This window comes from Pogona vitticeps, chromosome 4 (genome assembly GCF_051106095.1).
Source record: "Pogona vitticeps strain Pit_001003342236 chromosome 4, PviZW2.1, whole genome shotgun sequence".
NCBI lineage: Eukaryota > Metazoa > Chordata > Lepidosauria > Squamata > Agamidae > Pogona > Pogona vitticeps.
Genome location: NC_135786.1, coordinates 20,568,547 through 20,588,145, shown reverse-complemented (window position 1 = coordinate 20,588,145; position 19,599 = coordinate 20,568,547). Strand labels below are relative to the sequence as shown.

At 40.0% G+C, this 19,599-nt stretch overlaps 1 protein-coding gene across 10 annotated transcripts in view; it reads right to left on the bottom strand.

Annotated features, from left to right (window-relative positions):
- Positions 1-19,392, bottom strand: part of ADNP (activity dependent neuroprotector homeobox) — a 63,722-nt gene extending 44,330 nt beyond the window's left edge. For 2 of the 10 annotated variants that reach the window (XM_020779505.3, XM_020779507.3), the window contains exons 1-2: positions 19,256-19,392; positions 14,445-14,517 (exon numbers count right to left, since the gene is read on the bottom strand). The gene's annotated coding sequence lies outside the window, so the exon portion shown is untranslated. Of the gene's footprint in view, positions 1-14,444; positions 14,518-17,049; positions 18,287-18,404; positions 18,788-19,255 lie in introns of those variants that run through there. The other 8 variants (XM_072996844.2, XM_072996850.2, XM_078392177.1 and 5 more) reach the window with 7 other exon arrangements.
- Positions 19,393-19,599: the final 207 nt, after the last annotated feature.

Genomic DNA, 19,599 nt, shown 5'->3' with positions numbered 1-19,599 from the left:
AGATTAATTGGCAGCAGTATGTTGGATATATGTCAGGAATGGCAGTTATAACAGTAAAGTGAAAAAATGTTTACAAATGGAACTTTGAGCAGATTAGTCTATATGGTCCCTAGCTTAAAAGATTCTATCTTGCATATAATGTATGTCTATAAGAGAATTAGTCATAAAGGACTGTGGATTAGTTCATAGTGTCAGTCAAAGTTGTAAAGAGTTTGAGACGGAAAATGAGTGGTCTGTGAAGAGGCTGTGAATAAAGTTGTGTTGAGTTAACTCCTGTCGTCTGAAGATGCCAGCCACAGAGACAGGTGAAATGTTAGGAAGAAAAACCTCAAGAACACGGCCAAACAGCCTGGAAAACCCACGACAATGATGAAGAAGTACTTTCAATCCAAGAAAATACTGAAAATAAAGCATGTGGAATTGCACACGTTTCTGTACATGGTAAGCTCACAAAAAGATGGATTACAAAAGTTTCATGAAGTAAATATTCAGTATAGCTGTTTCACTATTAAATGGATTGCACGCACGCACACACATTTCTAACCTTTTCTGTACAGTGGTGCCTCGCTTAACGATTGCCTCGTTTAGCGATGAATCTGCATAACGATTTTTTTAGAAAATAATATGCACCGTATAACGATGTTTCCTATGGGCGATTTTCGCTTAGCGAAGTTTGGGACCATACTTCGCATAACGAATGCAATTTTAGGTCCCCTGCTTCACTTAACGATGTTTCTTTTTTCAATTAAAAAAGTGTCTTAGAAGGGTCAAAAACGGTTCTAAATGCTTGGATTCGTTAGAGGACCCCTTAGGTCATGTGCAAACCTGATTTGGCTTTGATCTGACTTTTCGTTAATTTATGATGATTTTTTTTTCGGCCCATAGGAACCAATGGACCTGTCAAAATCTGACAGCTCCATGCTTTCCTATGGGGGAGAAAATAATTCACCATAAATTAACGAAAGTTCAGATCAAAGCCAAATCAGGTTTGCACACGACTTAGGGGGTCCTCTAACGAACCCAAGCATTTAGAACAGTTGCTGAGTCTTCGTTAATTTTTTTGTGAATTTTTTCTTCCCCCATAGGAAATAATGGAGCTGTCAGATTTTGACAGCTGTCAAAAGTTGGGGGGAAAAATTCACCATAAATTGACGAAAAGTCAGATCAAAGCCAAATTAACTTTTGCATCCGTTTTAGAGGGTGCAGAAGCTAATCCAAGCATTTAAAACCATTTTTGACCCTTTTATGACACACTTAATTTTGCAAAAATTGACTTCGCAAAGCCATTGAAATGTATTGAGTCGGCTTCAATACATTCCAATGGAGGAAACACTGTTTCGCTTAGCGATGTTTCCTATGGGTTTTTTCGCTTAACAACGGCAATCCGTTCCAATTGGAACGGATTAACCGGTTTCCAATGCATTCCTATGGGAAATGGTGTTTCGCATAGCGATGGTTTCACATAGCGATGGTTTTTTTGGAACGAATTAACATCGCTATGCGAGGCACCACTGTACTTCTCAAGCATTGGCACAAGTCAGTCACTCAGTTTCTACCCCTAATTTTTATTCTTGTGATCTGCCTTGAGCCCTTCTTCTTGAAGTAAGGCAGATATAAATCTAACCAAGAAAACTATAAAAAAATGTAGCCTCATCTGTAATAAAAATGTGAAATGATTAAACACACCACCTAAACACACTATGCTTTTTAATTTAACAGAACCATACATAATTTTGAGAAAACCTGTATATATAATGCAGCTTATAGACTTAAAGTAAAATTGAGAAAATTTTCCATTTTTCTCATGTCCACTTCCTCAATGTACCCCAAAAACTGTTCTTCCACCCTTGCAATGTCTCTCCATGTGCGTCTCTAGTCCTTTTCTTGAAAGTAAGTAGCAGGTTGTTACCCTTTTGCTACATCAGTATGCCCATTACTGACCAGGGTAGATTTTATTTAAATCAAATTGATTTAAATCATAATTTAAATCACAATTCAGTAAGCATTTCATTTTTAAAAAATCCAATTCAATTTTTTAAATTAAAAATGTTTTTAAGTCAGATGTTTTTTTAAAATAAAATACTTAATGTCTAGTGATTTAAATCAAATCCACCCTGTTACTGACTCACACTTCAGGCAAAAAAGTTATATGGCAATGTGACTTCTCCATCTGTGAAAACCCTGGAAATTTCTATCAGAATAGTGAACTTTTTCTCACTTTTTTAAACTGCCTTCAGCTCACATAATGTGAAGAATAGAGAGCTTTAAAGTGTATGTTTCTTACGGTTACTACCAAAACTTGTTAATCTTATGTCTGTTGAAATTACTAGTTTCTGGCTGACAATACTTCCAGGAGAAAACAGCAAGAGAAAGATTTGTTGATGACTATATGAACACACTCTGTTATACATGGCAGCCCTCTATGTGACAACCCCAATGTCATAATTAAGGCACAGACTCTTAGGGATATTGTATTTCTAAAAGTCAGTCGCATGTTCTACATAATTTCAGGACAAAACAAAACTGTATACTTCAAGAACAGAATTCTTAGAAATAACCAACTAAGCAAGGCCACAGTTCAATGAGGACAGGATGCCTGTTAATGTAAAAATACTAAGTAATTAACATGTGCAATTTCCCTCATATTGCAATGGATACTGCATCTGAAGAATCTCTGTAAGGCCAGAAATCCCGAGACTGCTAGAGTAGTCTCAATCTAAAGAAAATTGCTTTGTTTAGGAAAAACCAAAGAATTGGCCTTAGGTTTTTATCCATCAGATGTTCTTAAGTAAGCTACCTTGGGACTGATCTGATGGTACTTAGCAGAAATATATACAGCAGGGACAAGGTCTGAGTGACCTAAGGGACCATTTTTAGTCTTGGAGGGCTGATATTTCCCTGGAGAAATCTTCCTCATTGCAAACAGCCTCACCAGACACTTCTGGTAGGTGACATTTGCCTCTCCCCCCCCCAAGCTCTACATCCACTGGCCCTATTTTAGATTTCTTTCCTAAAACTGTATGTTTCTTTAAAAATGTTTTTCTGGTCCAAAATAAGTGAGAAGGGGTTTACATTAAAATGGCAAATAATTTGTTTGTGTCAAAAGCACCACAGTATAATTCATAAACATATCAGATAATTCTTGCCCAATAATGGGCTACATCAGGAGCATCCAGCACAATTAACATTGTGTTCCATGATACATGTTAAGGGGCATAAAGCATACTAAGATAGGCATGAATCTGCCTGTTTTCCACACTTGCAAAGGACTGTCAGTGGAAAAACTTCATTTTTCTAGGTTCCCTTTTGGTAGTTCTTTCCCTACTGTTCCTTTGAAGTTCACAGATGTTCTGAAAAACCTCTTCCTTGATTTTAATGTGGGAGGAGCAGGATGGTAACCTAAGAGTGGATGTGCATTTGATTCAGATGCTTTGAGTTCTTCAATGTTAGCTGCTGCCTTTCTACATATGTCACTGGGTGCAATGCCTGCTAGATAAGTGATTTTCTCAATACGGGTTAGCTTCAGGCACTCAGTAATGATCCTGCAACTTTCACTGAAAGCTACATTTGCCTACATAAACCATAACACACTGGGCTGCCATATTTACCTGTACCATGTGTGTGTGTGTGTTTAGTCGTTTAGTCGTGTCCGACTCTTCGTGACCCCATGGACCAGAGCACGCCAGGCCCTCCTGTCTTCTACTGCCTCCCGGAGTTGTGTCAGGTTCATGTTGGTTGCTTCGGAGACACTGTCCAGCCATCTCATCCTCGGTCGTCCCCTTCTCCTCTTGCCATCACACCTTCCTAACATCAAGGTTTTTTCCAAGGACTCTTTTCTTCTCATGAGATGGCCAAAGTACTGGAGCCTCAGCTTCAGGATCTGTCCTTCCAGTGAGCACTCAGGGTTGATTTCCTTTAGAACTGATAGGTTTCTTCTCCTTGCAGTCCAGGGGATTCTCAAGAGCCTCCTCCAGCACCACAATTCAAAGGCATCAATTCTTCGGCGGTCAGCTTTCTTTATGGTCCAGCTCTCACTTCCATACATCACGACAGGAAAAACCATAGCTTTCACTATTCGGACTTTTGTTGGCAAGGTGATGTCTCTGCTTTTCAAGATGCTGTCAAGATTTGTCATCGCTTTCCTCCCAAGAAGAAGGCGCCTTTTAATTTCAGGGCTGCTGTCTCCATCTGCAGTGATCATGGAGCCCAGGAAGATAAAATTTGACACTGCCTCCATATCTTCCCCTTCTATTTCCCAGGAGGTGATGGGACCAGTGGCCATGATCTTAGTTTTTTTGATGTTGAGTTTCAGACCGTTTTTTGCACTCTCCTCTTTCACTCTCATTACAAGGTTCTTTAATTCCTCCTCACTTTCTGCCATCAGAGTGGTATCATCTGCATATCGGAGGTTGTTGATATTTCTTCCGGCAATCTTAATTCCGGCTTGGGTTTCTTCCAGTCCAGCCTTCCGCATGATGTATTCTGCATATAAGTTAAATAAGCTGGGGGACAATATACAGCCTTGCCGTACTCCTTTCCCAATTTTGAACCACTCAGTTGTTCCATGACCAGTTCTAACTGTTGCTTCCTGTCCCGCATATAGGTTTCTCAGGAGACAGATAAAGTGGTCAGGCACTCCCATTTCTTTAAGAACTTGCCATAGTTTGCTGTGGTTCACACAGTCAAAGGCTTTCACATAGTCAATGAAGCAATTCCTTCATGGATTGCTGCCTTGTCGTGGCGAAGGGGCTTGAGTAACTCAGAGAAGCTATGGGCTATGCCGTGCAGGGACACCCAAGACGGACAGGACATAGTGGAGAGTTCCGACTAAACGCAATCCACCTGGAGTAGGAAATGGCAAGCCACTCCAGTATCTTTGCCAAGAACGCCCCATGATCAGAAACAAAAGGCTAAAAGATATGACGCTGGAAGATGGGCCCCTCAGGTCGGAAGGCGTCCAACATGCTACTGAGGAAGAGTGGAGGACAAGTACAAGTAGCTCCAGAGCTAATGAAGTGGTTGGGCCAAAGCCGAAAGGACGCTCAGCTGTGGACGTGCCTGGAAGTGAAAGGAAAGTCCAATGCTGTAAAGAAAAATACTGCATAGGAACCTGGAATGTAAGATCTATGAACCTTGGGAAGCTGGAGGTGGTCAAACAGGAGATGGCAAGAATAAACATTGACATCCTGGGCATCAGTGAACTAAAATGGACAGGAATGGGCGAATTCAGCTCAGATGATTATCATATCTACTACTGTGGGCAAGAATCCCGTAGAAGGAATGGAGTAGCCCTCATAGTCAACAAAAGAGTGGGAAAAGCTGTAATGGGATACAATCTCAAAAATGATAGAATGATGTCAATACGAATCCAAGGCAGACCATTCAACATCACAATAATCCAAGTTTATGCACCAACCAGCATTGATGAGGAGACTGAAATTGAACAATTCTATGAAGATTTACAACACCTTCTAGAACTGACACCAAAGAAAGATGTTCTTCTCATTCTAGGGGACTGGAATGCTAAAGTAGGGAGCCAAGAGATAAAAGGAACAACAGGGAAGTTTGGCCTTGGAGTTCAGAACGAAGCAGGACAAAGGCTAATAGAGTTTTGTCAAGAGAATAAGCTGGTCATCACAAACACTCTTTTCCAACAACACAAGAGGCGACTCTATACATGGAAATCACCAGATGGGCAATATCGAAATCAGATTGATTATATTCTCTGCAGCCAAAGATGGAGAAGCTCTATACAGTCAGCAAAAACAAGACCTGGAGCTGACTGCGGTTCTGATCATCAGCTTCTCATAGCAAAATTCAAGCTTAGACTGAAGAGAGTAGGAAAAACCACTGGGCCACTCAGGTATAATCTAAACCAAATCCCTTATGAATACACAGTGGAAGTAAAGAACAGATTTAAGGAACTAGATTTGGTGGACAGAGTGCCTGAAGAACTTTGGATAGAGGCTCGTAACATTGTCCAGGAGGCAGCAACGAAAACCATCCCAAAGAAAAGGAAATGCAAGAAAGCAAAGTGGCTGTCCAACGAGGCCTTAGAAATAGCAGAGAGGAGAAGGGAAGCAAAATGCAAGGGAGATAGGGAAAGCTACAGAAAATCGAATGCAGACTTCCAAAGAATAGCAAGGAGAGACAAGAGGGCCTTCTTAAATGAACAATGCAAAGAAATAGAGGAAGATAACAGAAAAGGAAAGACCAGAGATCTGTTCAGGAAAATTGGAGATATTAGAGGAACATTTTGCGCAAAGATGAACATGATAAAAGACAAAAATGGGAGGGACCTAACAGAAGCAGAAGACGTCAAGAAGAGGTGGCAAGAATACACAGAGGAATTATATCGGAAAGATTTGGATATCCCGGACAACGCAGACAATGTAGTTGCTGACCTTGAGCCAGACATCCTGGAGAGCGAAGTCAAGTGGGCCTTAGAAAGCCTGGCTAACAACAAGGCCAGTGGAGGTGATGGCATTCCAGTTGAACTATTTAAAATCTTGAAAGATGATGCTGTTAACGTGCTACATTCAATATGCCAGCAAGTTTGGAAAACTCAACAGTGGCCAGAGAATTGGAAAAGATCAGTCTACATCCCAATCCCAAAGAAAGGCAGTGCCAAAGAATGCTCCAACTACCGTACAATTGCACTCATTTCACACGCTAGCAAGGTTATGCTCAAAATCCTGCAAGGTAGGCTTCAGCAGTATGTGGACCGAGAACTCCCAGAAGTACAAGCTGGATTCCGAAGAGGCAGAGGAACTCGAGACCAAATTGTACCATAGCATAAGGCAAAACTTACAGCAGATTCTTCTACGAGCAAAATTTGTCATTGAGGGACAATATTTGCGTTGAAATGGGCCTAGGGACTGTATTGGGGGGCTGCAGGGACATACCATGTTGCCTACCTTAATTTACAGCAAAACCACAAAGAATAACATTTGCACTTTGTGAAAAGAAAGTGCACAAAACTTGCAAAAAACAGTGTCTCGAAGTACCACTGCTGCAATAATTCTTCCCTTCGTACAAAATGAAATGCTTCATTCATTTCAGCTATGCACATTCTTCCTTTGTAACTTGCATCAATTGTTTATTCTACTGCATTTCTGCTCACATTCAGTGGGTGGCTCCAGAGTCACAGAGTAAAACTTCATGAACTGCAAGATTCTAAAGATAGAAAGAGCAAAAGCACTTTTTGGGAGCTGCAAGGTATTATTTATTTTATTTATTTATTTTATTTATATCCAGCCTATCTAGTCAATAGACCACTCTAGGCGGCTAGAAGACATTGTGAAAAATCAGCTATGAAGCTACAGAGAATCTTCCTAAACTCTATTTTGAGAAACTATTGTGTAGAAGAAATTGCCAAAAAACAAACAAACAAACAAACAAAAACAACCCACTGTCCTGCAGTTTATACTTCTGCTGGAAGGAGATTCTTCCACTGGCTGGAGTCCCTCCGTTCAGGTAGTCAACTCTGGATTAACCCATTATTTGAATATATGGCTTCATCCAGATATAAAGAGCTGGCTGGACAGTTTAATGGTTTAGTTATCTGGTTGTGGAGCCAGAGGTTAGGAGCTCAATTTCCCACTGTGGCTCCTGGGGAGAAAGCTAGCTTTGGGGAAGCTACACAATTCCAGGATGCCCCCTACCCCCCAAAAAGAAGTGAATGGTGAACCACTTCTGACTATTCTCTATCTAGAAATGCATGGAAATGTTCACTGTAAATCAGAATTTACTTATGGGACATAATTCTTATTATATGTCCATAGCATTTTACAACAAAAAGTTGAATTTTACATTTTAAAAGTAAGCAAAACAAAGAAAGACTAGAAAGAAAGGCAAGAGAAAATGGTGGAAGAGTATCAGATCTAGACATGGTCTAGAGGGGCGGGGCATACATTTAATAAATAAATAAATCTCAATTAAAGATACTTAAAACTGCTACAATAGGGAAATGGGTGTAGAAGGTTCTTCCTACAGTTTCACAGAAAATGGCCCTTTCCATTGCTTGTTGAAGACAGTTGAGCTCTATATAACTCATTGAATTAGCTTCCTGAGACAGGAAAGTTCCTATGGAGTACATCATGCAGTTAAAAATACAAACAATAAGCAAACTGATACATACAATTAGCTTAAATTACTGGCCTTGAACAATTCATCACTTAGACAAGTCTGTTTTATATACAAGGCACGACAAAGCCCTGCCCAATACGGTGCCCTATAGGAGAACCACCTCCAACATTTCGAACCAACACATGCTCTAGAAAATGGAAATTCCAGTCCTACACACCTGGAATATGTAAGGCTGGGCTGCAGTGCAGCATGATTAAGCTATGGCACAACTGCAAAATAGGAATATCATGGCCCAGGATCCAGAGGTTCCTAAGGGACTTGTGCTGCTGGCCCTTAGATCCCCCTTTTAACAGCTGACCCCTGTATTACACCATAGTGTGCTTTTGAAAATCCCCTCAGTTTCAACAGTTGCTAGTTATGCTGCCAGGGATAGGGGTAGCTGCTAGAGAGAAACATGAAAAGTCCTTCTGGATTCACAAAAGTATTCATAGGTATACAGTATTAGGTTATATACCTATGAATATGTAACATATAATGTATGTTATTCTCTTTGCAAAGAGAATAACATACAATACAGTTGAACCTACATGTAATTCCTTATCTGCTACTTTTCACCCATCTAGCTATACCTGACAGAATGCCGAATAATAAACATTAGAGCCAGAATTTTAAAGTTCCATGACAGTTGGGCTTAGAGGCCCTCTACAGGTGGAGCTACAGTTGCTAACAGAAACAGCTAAAGCAAGACAGCTGCTCACCATTAAGAGGCAAACACAGAAAAAGATACACTAGGATAGCAGAGGAAAAAAGACAGAAAGGAAAAGGTCTTATTTCTGAAAAGGTAAGTCTACCCAACAGTATCTTCTTCCTTTATCAAGGTTAAGAAAATATCTGCCACATTTCTCAGCACAGTGTCAGAGGTTAAACTTTTACTTCCATCAATACGTATTTCTTTGGTCACTGCCCTTTGCCAATACTGTAACTCTCTATCACAACAAATTGGCCACATTCAACCGGACATCTTTCAGAAGCACTAAAACCTGCTTGAGCTAACCTTGGCAGCTCAGGATAAAGTTGAGAAAATATCTGAATTTAAGTTAAAATTTTATTCATTGTATGATGGGTTTTGTTTTATTTTTGTTTCAGTACCACACAACTTTAGGATGGCGCATACTCCACATTTAAATCAGTATTAGCAAACAAGGTCCAGCTCAAACCAAGTTAGTTTCCCTTCACTACAAGAATTAACTCTGATCAGACTGCATGAATTAACCTTGTTTAGGATTGTGCAGTTAATTCATCACTGGAATCATCCTGCTAACAGTAATTTTTGGACACTAAAGACTTCACTGTGTCCCACAGTCCACAAGGACATCCTCAGGACAAAAGGGATCTCAAGACAGCCTAAGGGAGAAATCTGAAGTCTTTAATTCATGAAGAATAGCTGCAGCAGATGATGTAATTACCTTATGTGGCCTAGGTTCTGCTAACAGGATTTCATTAAATAGTCCAAATTTCTAGTTCACTATAGTGCAGTTTTAATTCACAAATGTCAGTAATAATTTACTCTGAATCAATTTTAATAATAATTCACCTTAAGATAGCCCATACCACATGTAAATAACTACTACCCTCTGATGAGTTTCAGATAATTTTAAATTCATCAATTTCACTCAGGGATAACAGCAATGCATGATGGCAATTACCATACTTTGAATTCACTGCAGGACAGTGGGTAAACTAGCAAAAATATTTTTTTAAAATCTGACAGTAAAAACTTAGTCAGAAGCAGTGGGCATGCGCACACGCGCACAACCACCCACTTCATAATAAATTAGTGTACCACGGTCCTACAATGCTGCAAGGGAAAATCATTCCCTTGAATCCATCCACAGATGAATTTTTAGCAAAAGCTAAACAACAGTAATTCTATCACTGGCAAGAATAGATATACAAATCTTCTATAATCATATAAAAATGAACATTTTCAGCTACAGAACTTCCCCATTGTTTTTTTTTTTTAGTAAAAAACAATATGCTTCTTTCCTATTTTGTAGAGTGCTACTAGAACACATTCCTGGAAGATTTTGATAGACAGCATTTTTTATAATATTAAGTATTATCTTTTGCCAAAAGATTATACATTTCAACATGGATTAATGACTGTAGAGTTGATCTTGTTTGTTGTACTTCATGTAGCAGGTTACTATTCCTCTAAGAAAGCTTTTTAAACAGAAGATCAGGAAATACTATTTAACACTTTTTAGGAAAGATTGTATAGGGGCAAGATTTATATTAAACTATAATTCCAAGGCTTCCCAGTTGCACATTTCTCTAAAACTCTTTGTAATTTCTGTTATTTGAGCTTTTTTCACTGTTTAGCTCTTATGAAATATTTCTATTAAATGTAGAAGAGCAGGCACGATGAAAACCTGATCTCACCATGGGCTAAGCTTTAGTTTTTTAAAACACATAACTCTTCCCCCTTGCTTGGAAACTAAAATGGAATATGTCCAGAATCAAGGTGAATTGTCTTTTTCAAAAACTGTTCAGTTATACACAATTACTGTGTAATATGGCAGTCATCACCTGACTGCCATATTAATAGGGAAAAATGATAAAGATACATATCTAGGTACATATCCTGCCTGTTTTTTGTCAAAGTCTCCTGTCTGTTCTGCAGTCTAAAAGAGACCTTTCCTGACTCGCATAGATTTCTCACTCATGGCAAGTTCTGGAATTTTCCACTGACAGCTTACATGCCATCTAGTGGACATGTAGCCAAACTTCTTCACAGAAAAGAAAATACTTATAAATAATATGTGAGTAGCTACTTATAAATAAGTAGCTACTCACACATATTTGCACATGACGGAATTTTCATTGTTGCTGTCAACTTTCACAAATTCTAATATAACATTAAGATTATCTAAAGGTGAGATGCAACATAGCAAATCTCTTCAAAATGTAGTCAGCTTTGGATCTCTTTACATGTTTTTTTCAACAACATGAAAATTCTTGACCTCCAGGTATGTACTTGCTAAGATAAATATCTGCATTATAAGGCAAAAAGCCAGAACAACAACAGTACTGTAAGGACTGTGATATATTTACTTGTGACCATGAAAATCATATATCCATGCACTAAAAAATTCATATTAGAAATGACCAACACTATTTACACACTTTAAAAACCAAAAGTAGTATTTAAAACAGATATATCAATTGTGATATACTTTGAGGGAGTGGAAAGATCTGTTTGCTAACAGGTAAACTGAAACTGGAAATCTTGCATTCAAAACAGTACAAATAACTTTATACTGTTTTTATAAATCTTTTATAGGGAGAGTTGAACTGCTTACAGATATACCTAAGGAACTGCAGTGAAGTCAAAAGCTTGACTACTACAGTGTGCAGTGGTCTAATTTAGCCATATGATTCAGTATATGATTCGGTGAAGCTTCAATTAATGCCCTGGCTGCTTACTCCAATTTCAGCCATGACTTTGCTGGATGGCCTTAATCAAGCCCTTTCAGCCTAAGTCTGCCACTGCCTCTCTTATGATTTTAACACTGACCTGTTCAAGCCTCTTTCATTAAGATCTTTAGACGTTCATAAGATATGCTAAATAAATGCTTATTTTAAATGGTGGCTTTTAATTCATGTATAGTGGAAAGTGAAACAGGAGCCCATTCACATCAAATACGCAGAGCACAATCCCAAAGGTGACACTTTAAATTTCCACTGATCTGAATGGAAGAGTTAAGCATCCATGTAAATCTGCAGCTCTAGTCAGTGGAAGTTCTTTCTCTGTAGGTATGTGCAGGTTTTCACTGTAAACCTCTCTCACTCTTGTGAATTAAGCATAGCCTGAACTCTCCATTCAAATCATGTTTAAATGCTCATCTTATCATAGTGCTTGGACTATGATGCAATATTTTTTGATTCAACCTAAATTTTCATAATTAGTTACCTGAATCATTTATCTAAAAGCAGTAAATTTAAGTCATACTCTCAATGAGACCATCATTTTAATTGTGTATACAACTGCAAGAATTTTGTTATACAACAAACTTTTGAATCAAATTACTTGTTTCGGATACATCTTGCCCACATAATGCACTGTATGTTTAGATGTTAAATCAGCATTTCTAAAACCTGGAGGCCTAGATGTTCTCAGGCTATAACTTCTACAAGTTTTAGCTAGCATACCAATGGTCTGGCTTCATAGAGATGTATTTTAAAACCTCATGGGGCCTCATGTTTAAGAACCTTTCTATTTAAAATGGTTAATTTTATATACTCTTTAATTTTGGTCTATCAGAAAATTATGCTTCCTTCCCTTCATTTCTACCTGGCAAAATATATCTGACAATATACCTCAGCTACTATCAGTTTAGAAAGCAAATTTTAAGTTCCTGAGAATCTAAATGTGCATATCTGCCTCATCCCACATCTAGCATATAAATATTATTCTATTAAGAACCAGTCTTTTTCAACGGCATCTATTTGAATTCAATATTACTAACAGAATGGAATGACAGAATTTACAGAACACCAATGCTCCTCTGAAAATCATCCTGGCATCCCAATTCAGTGCATCATCAATTTAAGTCAACCGAACAGAGAATATAAGAAGTAGAGATGGGCACCAACTGGCGGGTAGGGTAGATCATCCTTTGGCACTTGACAGACCCATCTGTTCTCGTGGGCACCCATTCAGAGGCAGCACCCAGAGGAGATGGGGCAGGGAAGCCAGGGTGATACCTCTGAATGAAGGACAAAACAGCGGTTTGTATCCATCTCTAATAAGAAGATAGGGTGGATCATGGAGAGACTTAACACAAAAAGAACTAGAATAGAAATGGAGAAAAACTGACAGTTGCTACATAGTAGACAACTGTACATTATTTATGCACACTGCTATGCACTAGTCAAATGTAGCACCAAGAAGAAGACTGGAGAACTATGGCTCTCTAGAAGCTATTGGAATGAAATTCTCATTAGACCCAACCTAGCTAGCCAGCGGTGATAGGTGTAGTAAATCCGTAACATCTGGATAGCCATAGGCTGATTAGTCCTGATTTAGCAATTTGATGTTATCCAATGAAAACTTAGTAAATTCAAGGGGAAAAAGGCAGGTGAAGGATACTAGGTTCTAAAATATAACCTGAAAGAATCAGAAATGAAGAGTATTGATATGCATTCTTCTGAGTACTCCTGTACTTCAGACAATCAGCTATGTCAGCCAGATTCAAATATGGCATTCCCCATCCAACAAGCTATGATTTACTTCAGTGGGAATAACAAAGACAAATTACACACACACAGAGAGAGAGAGAGAGAGAGAGAGAGAGAGAGCTAAAGCTACTTCTCCATTTGTCATATTCATGTCATCCAAACCGGGAACGGTTGCTTAAACACTCCATACAGATGAGATTTTCAAACCAAGATGAGCGCTGGTTTGCAGGGAGTTTTTAAAATCACTTTCAACATCAAGGGAAAACTGCAGCTTCCCAATCCAATATGTCTCCCATCATGTCATTGTGCAAAAAGAGGAAAAGGAAAATAACTGAGCTTGTTCCCATAGTTTGGACACTATGAATAAATCCCACCATTGAAGACAGGCAGTGATATATTCTCTTCTTGCATGAAGTTTTGGCCATTTGCTACAAAAACGTATCTACGGGTACCTTGCAGACAGGACATGAGGTTAGATGGTTAAATCTGACAAAAAAAGTCTACATGTGTTGTCATGTCAGTACAGACAACAGTTCTGGAATCAAACAGATTATGTGTGGGCAGGCTAAGAGAAAAGGACTGCAAACATGTTTTAGAAAAAGATAGAGAAAACATAGCAATGCTAAACATATTTTTTCTGTAATAGCTTATTAATCTCAATATCCTCTGCCCTTCTCTCTTAAATGGAGCACAAACCTTCAAGCACATTAATGTAGATGCATAAATCAATAAATCCCAGTAAACCTCAGAAGATTAGCAAGTATCTGAGTATAGATGTTCACCTTTCTATGCTTCAATACTGTTTTAATTTCACTTAAATGTTATTAAGACTACATGTTGTTGTTTAATTTGATTAACAGATAGGGTATTTAGAAATTTGGAACTCAAGAGCAATCAAAACTGCACCAAATGAACATGTGAAAAGATATATTGGAAATGAGAAACTGTAAAAAATAATGGAAATTCATTCATAAAAAGCAACATTTGATTTAAAATATCAAGTCAAAATTTTTAAAAAACTTCAAATTTTGAAACATATTTGGAATTGTGGGGATAATGCTACTTTTTCACAAAACATATGATGCTATTTTAAGTACCATCTCTGAACACCTTACCTTACACTGGTCCTGAACATCTTATAGCATCTTTTAAGTTCCTGAGAATCCAAAATGCCATCAAGGGAACTACCTAGGCAAAGAAATATTTAACCAGTTGTAGTCAAATTTTTCTGGCAAGTGTGCCAAAAGCTCACAGAATTAGATAGGGCATACTGCATTGCATTTTGCATTGTCAGTATTTAGGTAAACACAAATCTTGGTATACTTCTGTATCTTGCCCACTGACACAGGCAGGAGCCAACATTATAGAAATTTACAAAGAAGCAACTATGTGATGTAGGGATGTATACTGCCAACAGATTCTATTTAGATCTGCTAGAGAAGACACTTGTTTCATGCTAGCTATAAGATGTGAACTGATTTACTTTGTGCATAAGTATTCATTACAACTTTTATTTCTACCCCTCCAAGGTAACTGAAGCATAACCCAATGTTTAGTTAGTAACAAGCCTTACTGACTCTCCACAGTGCTAAGTAACTGCTTAAGTGACTGAAGCCTGAGAAAAGCTCTTCATAAAGTAATGCTAATTGTCTCAACTTTGTTATTAATGATGAACATCTATCCCCATGTACACTGAGAACAAACACTTCCTTCCATGAAGCAGGTTTCTCCTCTTTGTTGAGTTCTGTTGACTTGAAATTCCAGCAGCTCTCTTAACTTTTCAGAATGAGAGCTGGCCAAGATCTGCTATGGGAAATTCCTCTACTGGAGATCCTTGGAACTGAAACTGTTACCTACTTGTAAAGCACATACTCTGCCCTGAGACCTCCATCCTCCCCAAGAGAGAACAAAAGTATAACCAAAACTTGCCCCAATGGACACAAGCATATTACAAGCTTTGTTTTTGGCCCACATGTTTACTCTCATACATAGTATTTCATTCTAATCACATAATTTTCCCTTTAAAAATTATTATACCAATCACACGGTTACGTTAAACATCCATGAACTATTTATTTTCAGTTTTTCAGTCAAACACCTGAAATATGCTTATTGATATATAAATATCAATCCACAATTTAAGTAACAATGTACAGTACTAAATTATAGGTAAAGTGGGGTTCCTCCTCTTACAGTTAAGAAAGGCCAACTGAATACAGTATTCCCCATTAAGGATGAGACTTTCACATTTTTCAGTCCCAGAATTTGCCCAGAATTCTCCAGGCTAAATGATGGGAGTGAAAGTCTCCAAATGGAAAGGAATTAGATCAGTCTTTCCTACCTCCATGTTACCACTTCTACTTCAAATGACAAGAAAATCATCCTGTTACTTCATAAGAGTCCCAAGGCTCTCTGAAACTCATGAAGGTGCATGGGGGAGCTAGCCCGTTGAAAGTTGCTTCTATACAGTCACCCTTCCATAGATCTTTATGAACTAGCAAGGTGATTTTCTTGAAGTCTGAAGCAAAAGCAGCACAGGAACAACATGAAGGTAGAAAGGGCTGGTCTAATCCTTCTGGTTTGGCACTTTCACTCCCAGAATTCATCCAGGACAGAGGGTTGGTTTGGGACAAATTCTGGGACTATATGCTCTGAAATTATGGAAGTCCTATCCCTATTTCCCACCTCATTCCAGGTGGCTGTTGCTGCCAACAGCCAGGGCAGCACTTGCTTATAAAAGTATTCCCACAGGAAACACATACCATCTTTCTCCAGTGATTACAGTGCTTTGTTCCTGGGATGAGATTAGTGCCAGACAATCCATCTGTTATTTATTATTATTTTACTTAGGGAAGTTTTCAATATTTATTTTTCACTGGGGGAGACTTGCTGTAGTAAATATTCGGAACTCTTTTTAGACTACTACTTCTGGTATCTTTTCTCCTCTAGACACACTGCATTTTAAATAACATAAGCTGTGAAAAGGCATGACAGAGGTAACTGTCTAGAAATTCTGTGTATGTAGACACAACTAACAAATTACTTCTACTTCATGACACACAGTTTCGACATTCTTCCTTTAACCTATAGCCCTTAACTTTAAAATAAGCTACAGCTAGGAAATCATCTGGCTTTGCAATAGGATACATGTAGCCAAATGTAAAACTGTTTCTGCATTAATTTTATTAAAATTACAATAGAACTATGTCATACAGAACTAGGCTCTGTACTATTAACTCTGGAATGAGCAGCAGCAACAGTATTAGGCAAACACAGAAGTGTTTCAGGAAATAGGATCTAGACATATCAACCGCAAAATGATTTTCATGATTTATCAGAATTATTCCTGATCAGCTACTTGTAGCAATGGAGTAAGAACTAAACATTTCTCAAGAGTATTCCAACAAGCAAATATGTAAATTTTGTAGTTGCTATCCTTTTCATCACTGCTTCTTCCTAAATATTAAAAACACAATGAATGGGAATGTTTCCCAAAATCAAAAAGCATATAGGTACAAGTAGTAATTCAGAGGCCTGAATGAATTCCCACCAATCAAATAAACTTGGATTGATGTCTGAACACATTTCTATAACGTGCAAAGTATGCTAACTATGATAAAATGCACATCCTTCCTGACAGATGTTTATGTCCTGTATACTGAAACAGTGTCATTCTTTAAACAACTACACTACAAATGAGACAACCTCAACAAGCCATACTTGGGAAGTTATGCTTCTTTCATTTCTCCAAGATGCTGATTGGTTCCCATCAAAATGCTTATGTCTTTTTTTGCTCCTGATTTCAAAGCAACTGCACCTCTGCCCTTCTCACTTCTTATTCTAAACTAAGGCAGAGTCTCTGGTGAAGAATCATTCGGTGAAGAAGTGGTAGTTGAGATCCTGGGACAAGAAAACAGACTTCTGAGACGCAGCAGTTAAATACTTGTATATAAATGTAGGTCACTTCACAGTGCACACGTAGCACTTTCCTTTTCCTGACATATTATCTTTATTAAACACTAAAATACCCAGAATAAAATCAGCAGGTGCAACAGGGATGCACTTGTAAAAGATGTTTCATTTCCCCCAAGAACTCACATCACAATAATGCAGCTTATTTACAATGAAGAACAGCAGTTACAATGTATGGAAGAAACCAGTTATCTAAGGAGGATGTTCACCTTCAACAAAATCAGTGCCTGTAAAAAGCACTGCACTCTTAGAACCTCTTAAGAATGTCTATTGTCAGGGCAATCAACAACCTTCCAACTACAATGGATAAAAGGCATCCTGACTCACAAATAAGTTTAGATTTTGTACTCAACTCTAGGAAAAGATAAGCATCATTTGGGTTTACTTTCTCAACTCAAATCACTACCTTACTTTTAGCAGCAAGTATACCATAACTTTTGAACTACCAGACAGCTTCACTCACACATTAAAAACCAATCTCAATGAATGTTAGCAAAAGGTCCAGGCAGTTAACATTCATCAAAGATGGCAAAGATTTTAGGTACCACAACAAGGTGACTGTTGGCCATCACTTTCCAAGAACACAGATGAAGTGTTCAGAATTTTTAAATCAACACTCTGCACGCTAAACCTTTTTGCCCGAACTGCTGCTGTTGCTGTCAGCTCTTAAGAGCAACTGAGCTTGCAGTGAGAGGCCCACTTTCCCAGGCCTATAGAAGGCGCTGTGTAGCAACTCCATTCTGTGCATCTGGGGCCCTTCCCCCCCTCTCTGCAGCAGCCTTACCCAGTGTAGAGAATGCGCCCCCTACTGACTTATATACTAATTTCTCCATTCCATCAAGGACTGCGGTGCATTTTGGGTGGGGGCTGGGTTTTTCCCCCACTTCAATAGCTATAAATGCCAAGCAGCGGTAGCTTTAATATTAAGCCACAAGCTCCTTACGTTTATGTTTGAGTAACACTGAACTGGGGTTAAGGAAAAAAAATCCACTGATATGGCAAAGCGCACTAGAAAAAAAAACTCCAACATTTTTGGTGATAGAAGCAGAAGGCAGCCTTCTTTCCCTTCTTTGTTTAAGAAATAGGTTAAAACAAGTACAGACCAGGATGGATGCAGTAAGGAAGATTTGCAGAGGTGGATGGTTGCCTGTTACTCTCCCAGAGATGCCACTCTGGTTCAGCCACGAATCCCGCCTTTTCCAGTACACCCGACACCTCTCGTTGGGGAAAGGGAGGGGGTCACAGAAGAAGAGGCTAGTCTCCATTGACTGCACCGCATCCTGTTCCAGATTTCCAATGTCAACTCTGCAGAAATAAGGGCGCTTTTCTTGCATTCTCCCCTGCCCGCGGGAAACGCACATGCTGAAGGAAAAAGGAGCCCTAAACAAGCCAGATAAAACGGCTGCATTCGCCATCCTTTCTTTTGCTCCCCTCCCCGCTCGCCCGCCCGCCACTTCCAACGCTTCCCTCCTTCCTCGATGCAGACCGTGCAATCACAGCCACACTCGGGGGCGCAACATCCATGTGCCACCTCCCTTCAAGGAACGGGGTGGGGGAGAGGAAAGGCAACGGAGAGACGGCAGGGGCTACAACTAGCCGAAAGCCTAAAGCAAGCAGTCAGGTTAAGGGAGAGATGGATGGATGGATGGATGGAGAGCGGAAAGAGCCGAGGAGAATCAAGGAAGCTAGTACTGGAGACGAGCTCCCGCGCCTCGCCGCCCGGCCTTGGAAGGAGGAGGCGGCGGCGGCGGCGGCAGAGAACAAGAAACACAGGCGGCTTTTCAACAGCATGTGTGTGAAGAGGACGGCAACAGGAGCCGCCGCCGCCGCCGGGCCCGGCAGCCCTGGAAGAGGAGGAGAAAGACTACGGCGGCGGCAACGGCGAGAGGGAGAAAGAAACGGGGCGGGGGGGAGAGAATTTGCGCTGGGCTCCTGCGCGCGCTCAGGCACCTACCTGGCTGGGGCTCGCGCTCCCTCCTCCTCCTCTTCCTCCTCCTCCTCCTCAGCGGCGGGCGCTCCCTCCCCCCGGCGGCGGTGACGGCGCTGCTGCTGCTACCACCGCCGCTCCTCTTGGTAGCGGTTCTCGGCTGCAGGCTGGCCGCTGCCAGGCGGTGTCTGGGCAGGACGAGCGCGGGGAACGGAACCGGCGGTGCGGGGGAGACAAAGGGGGCTGGATGGCGGACGGGGGGGGAGGGCAGGCTGTGAGGGGGGAGGGCGGGGGCTCGGCCTGCGCAGGGATGAGGGGGCGGCGGCGGCAGCTCCGCAGGGCTCCGTCACCGGCGTGAAGGGTGTCGAGCT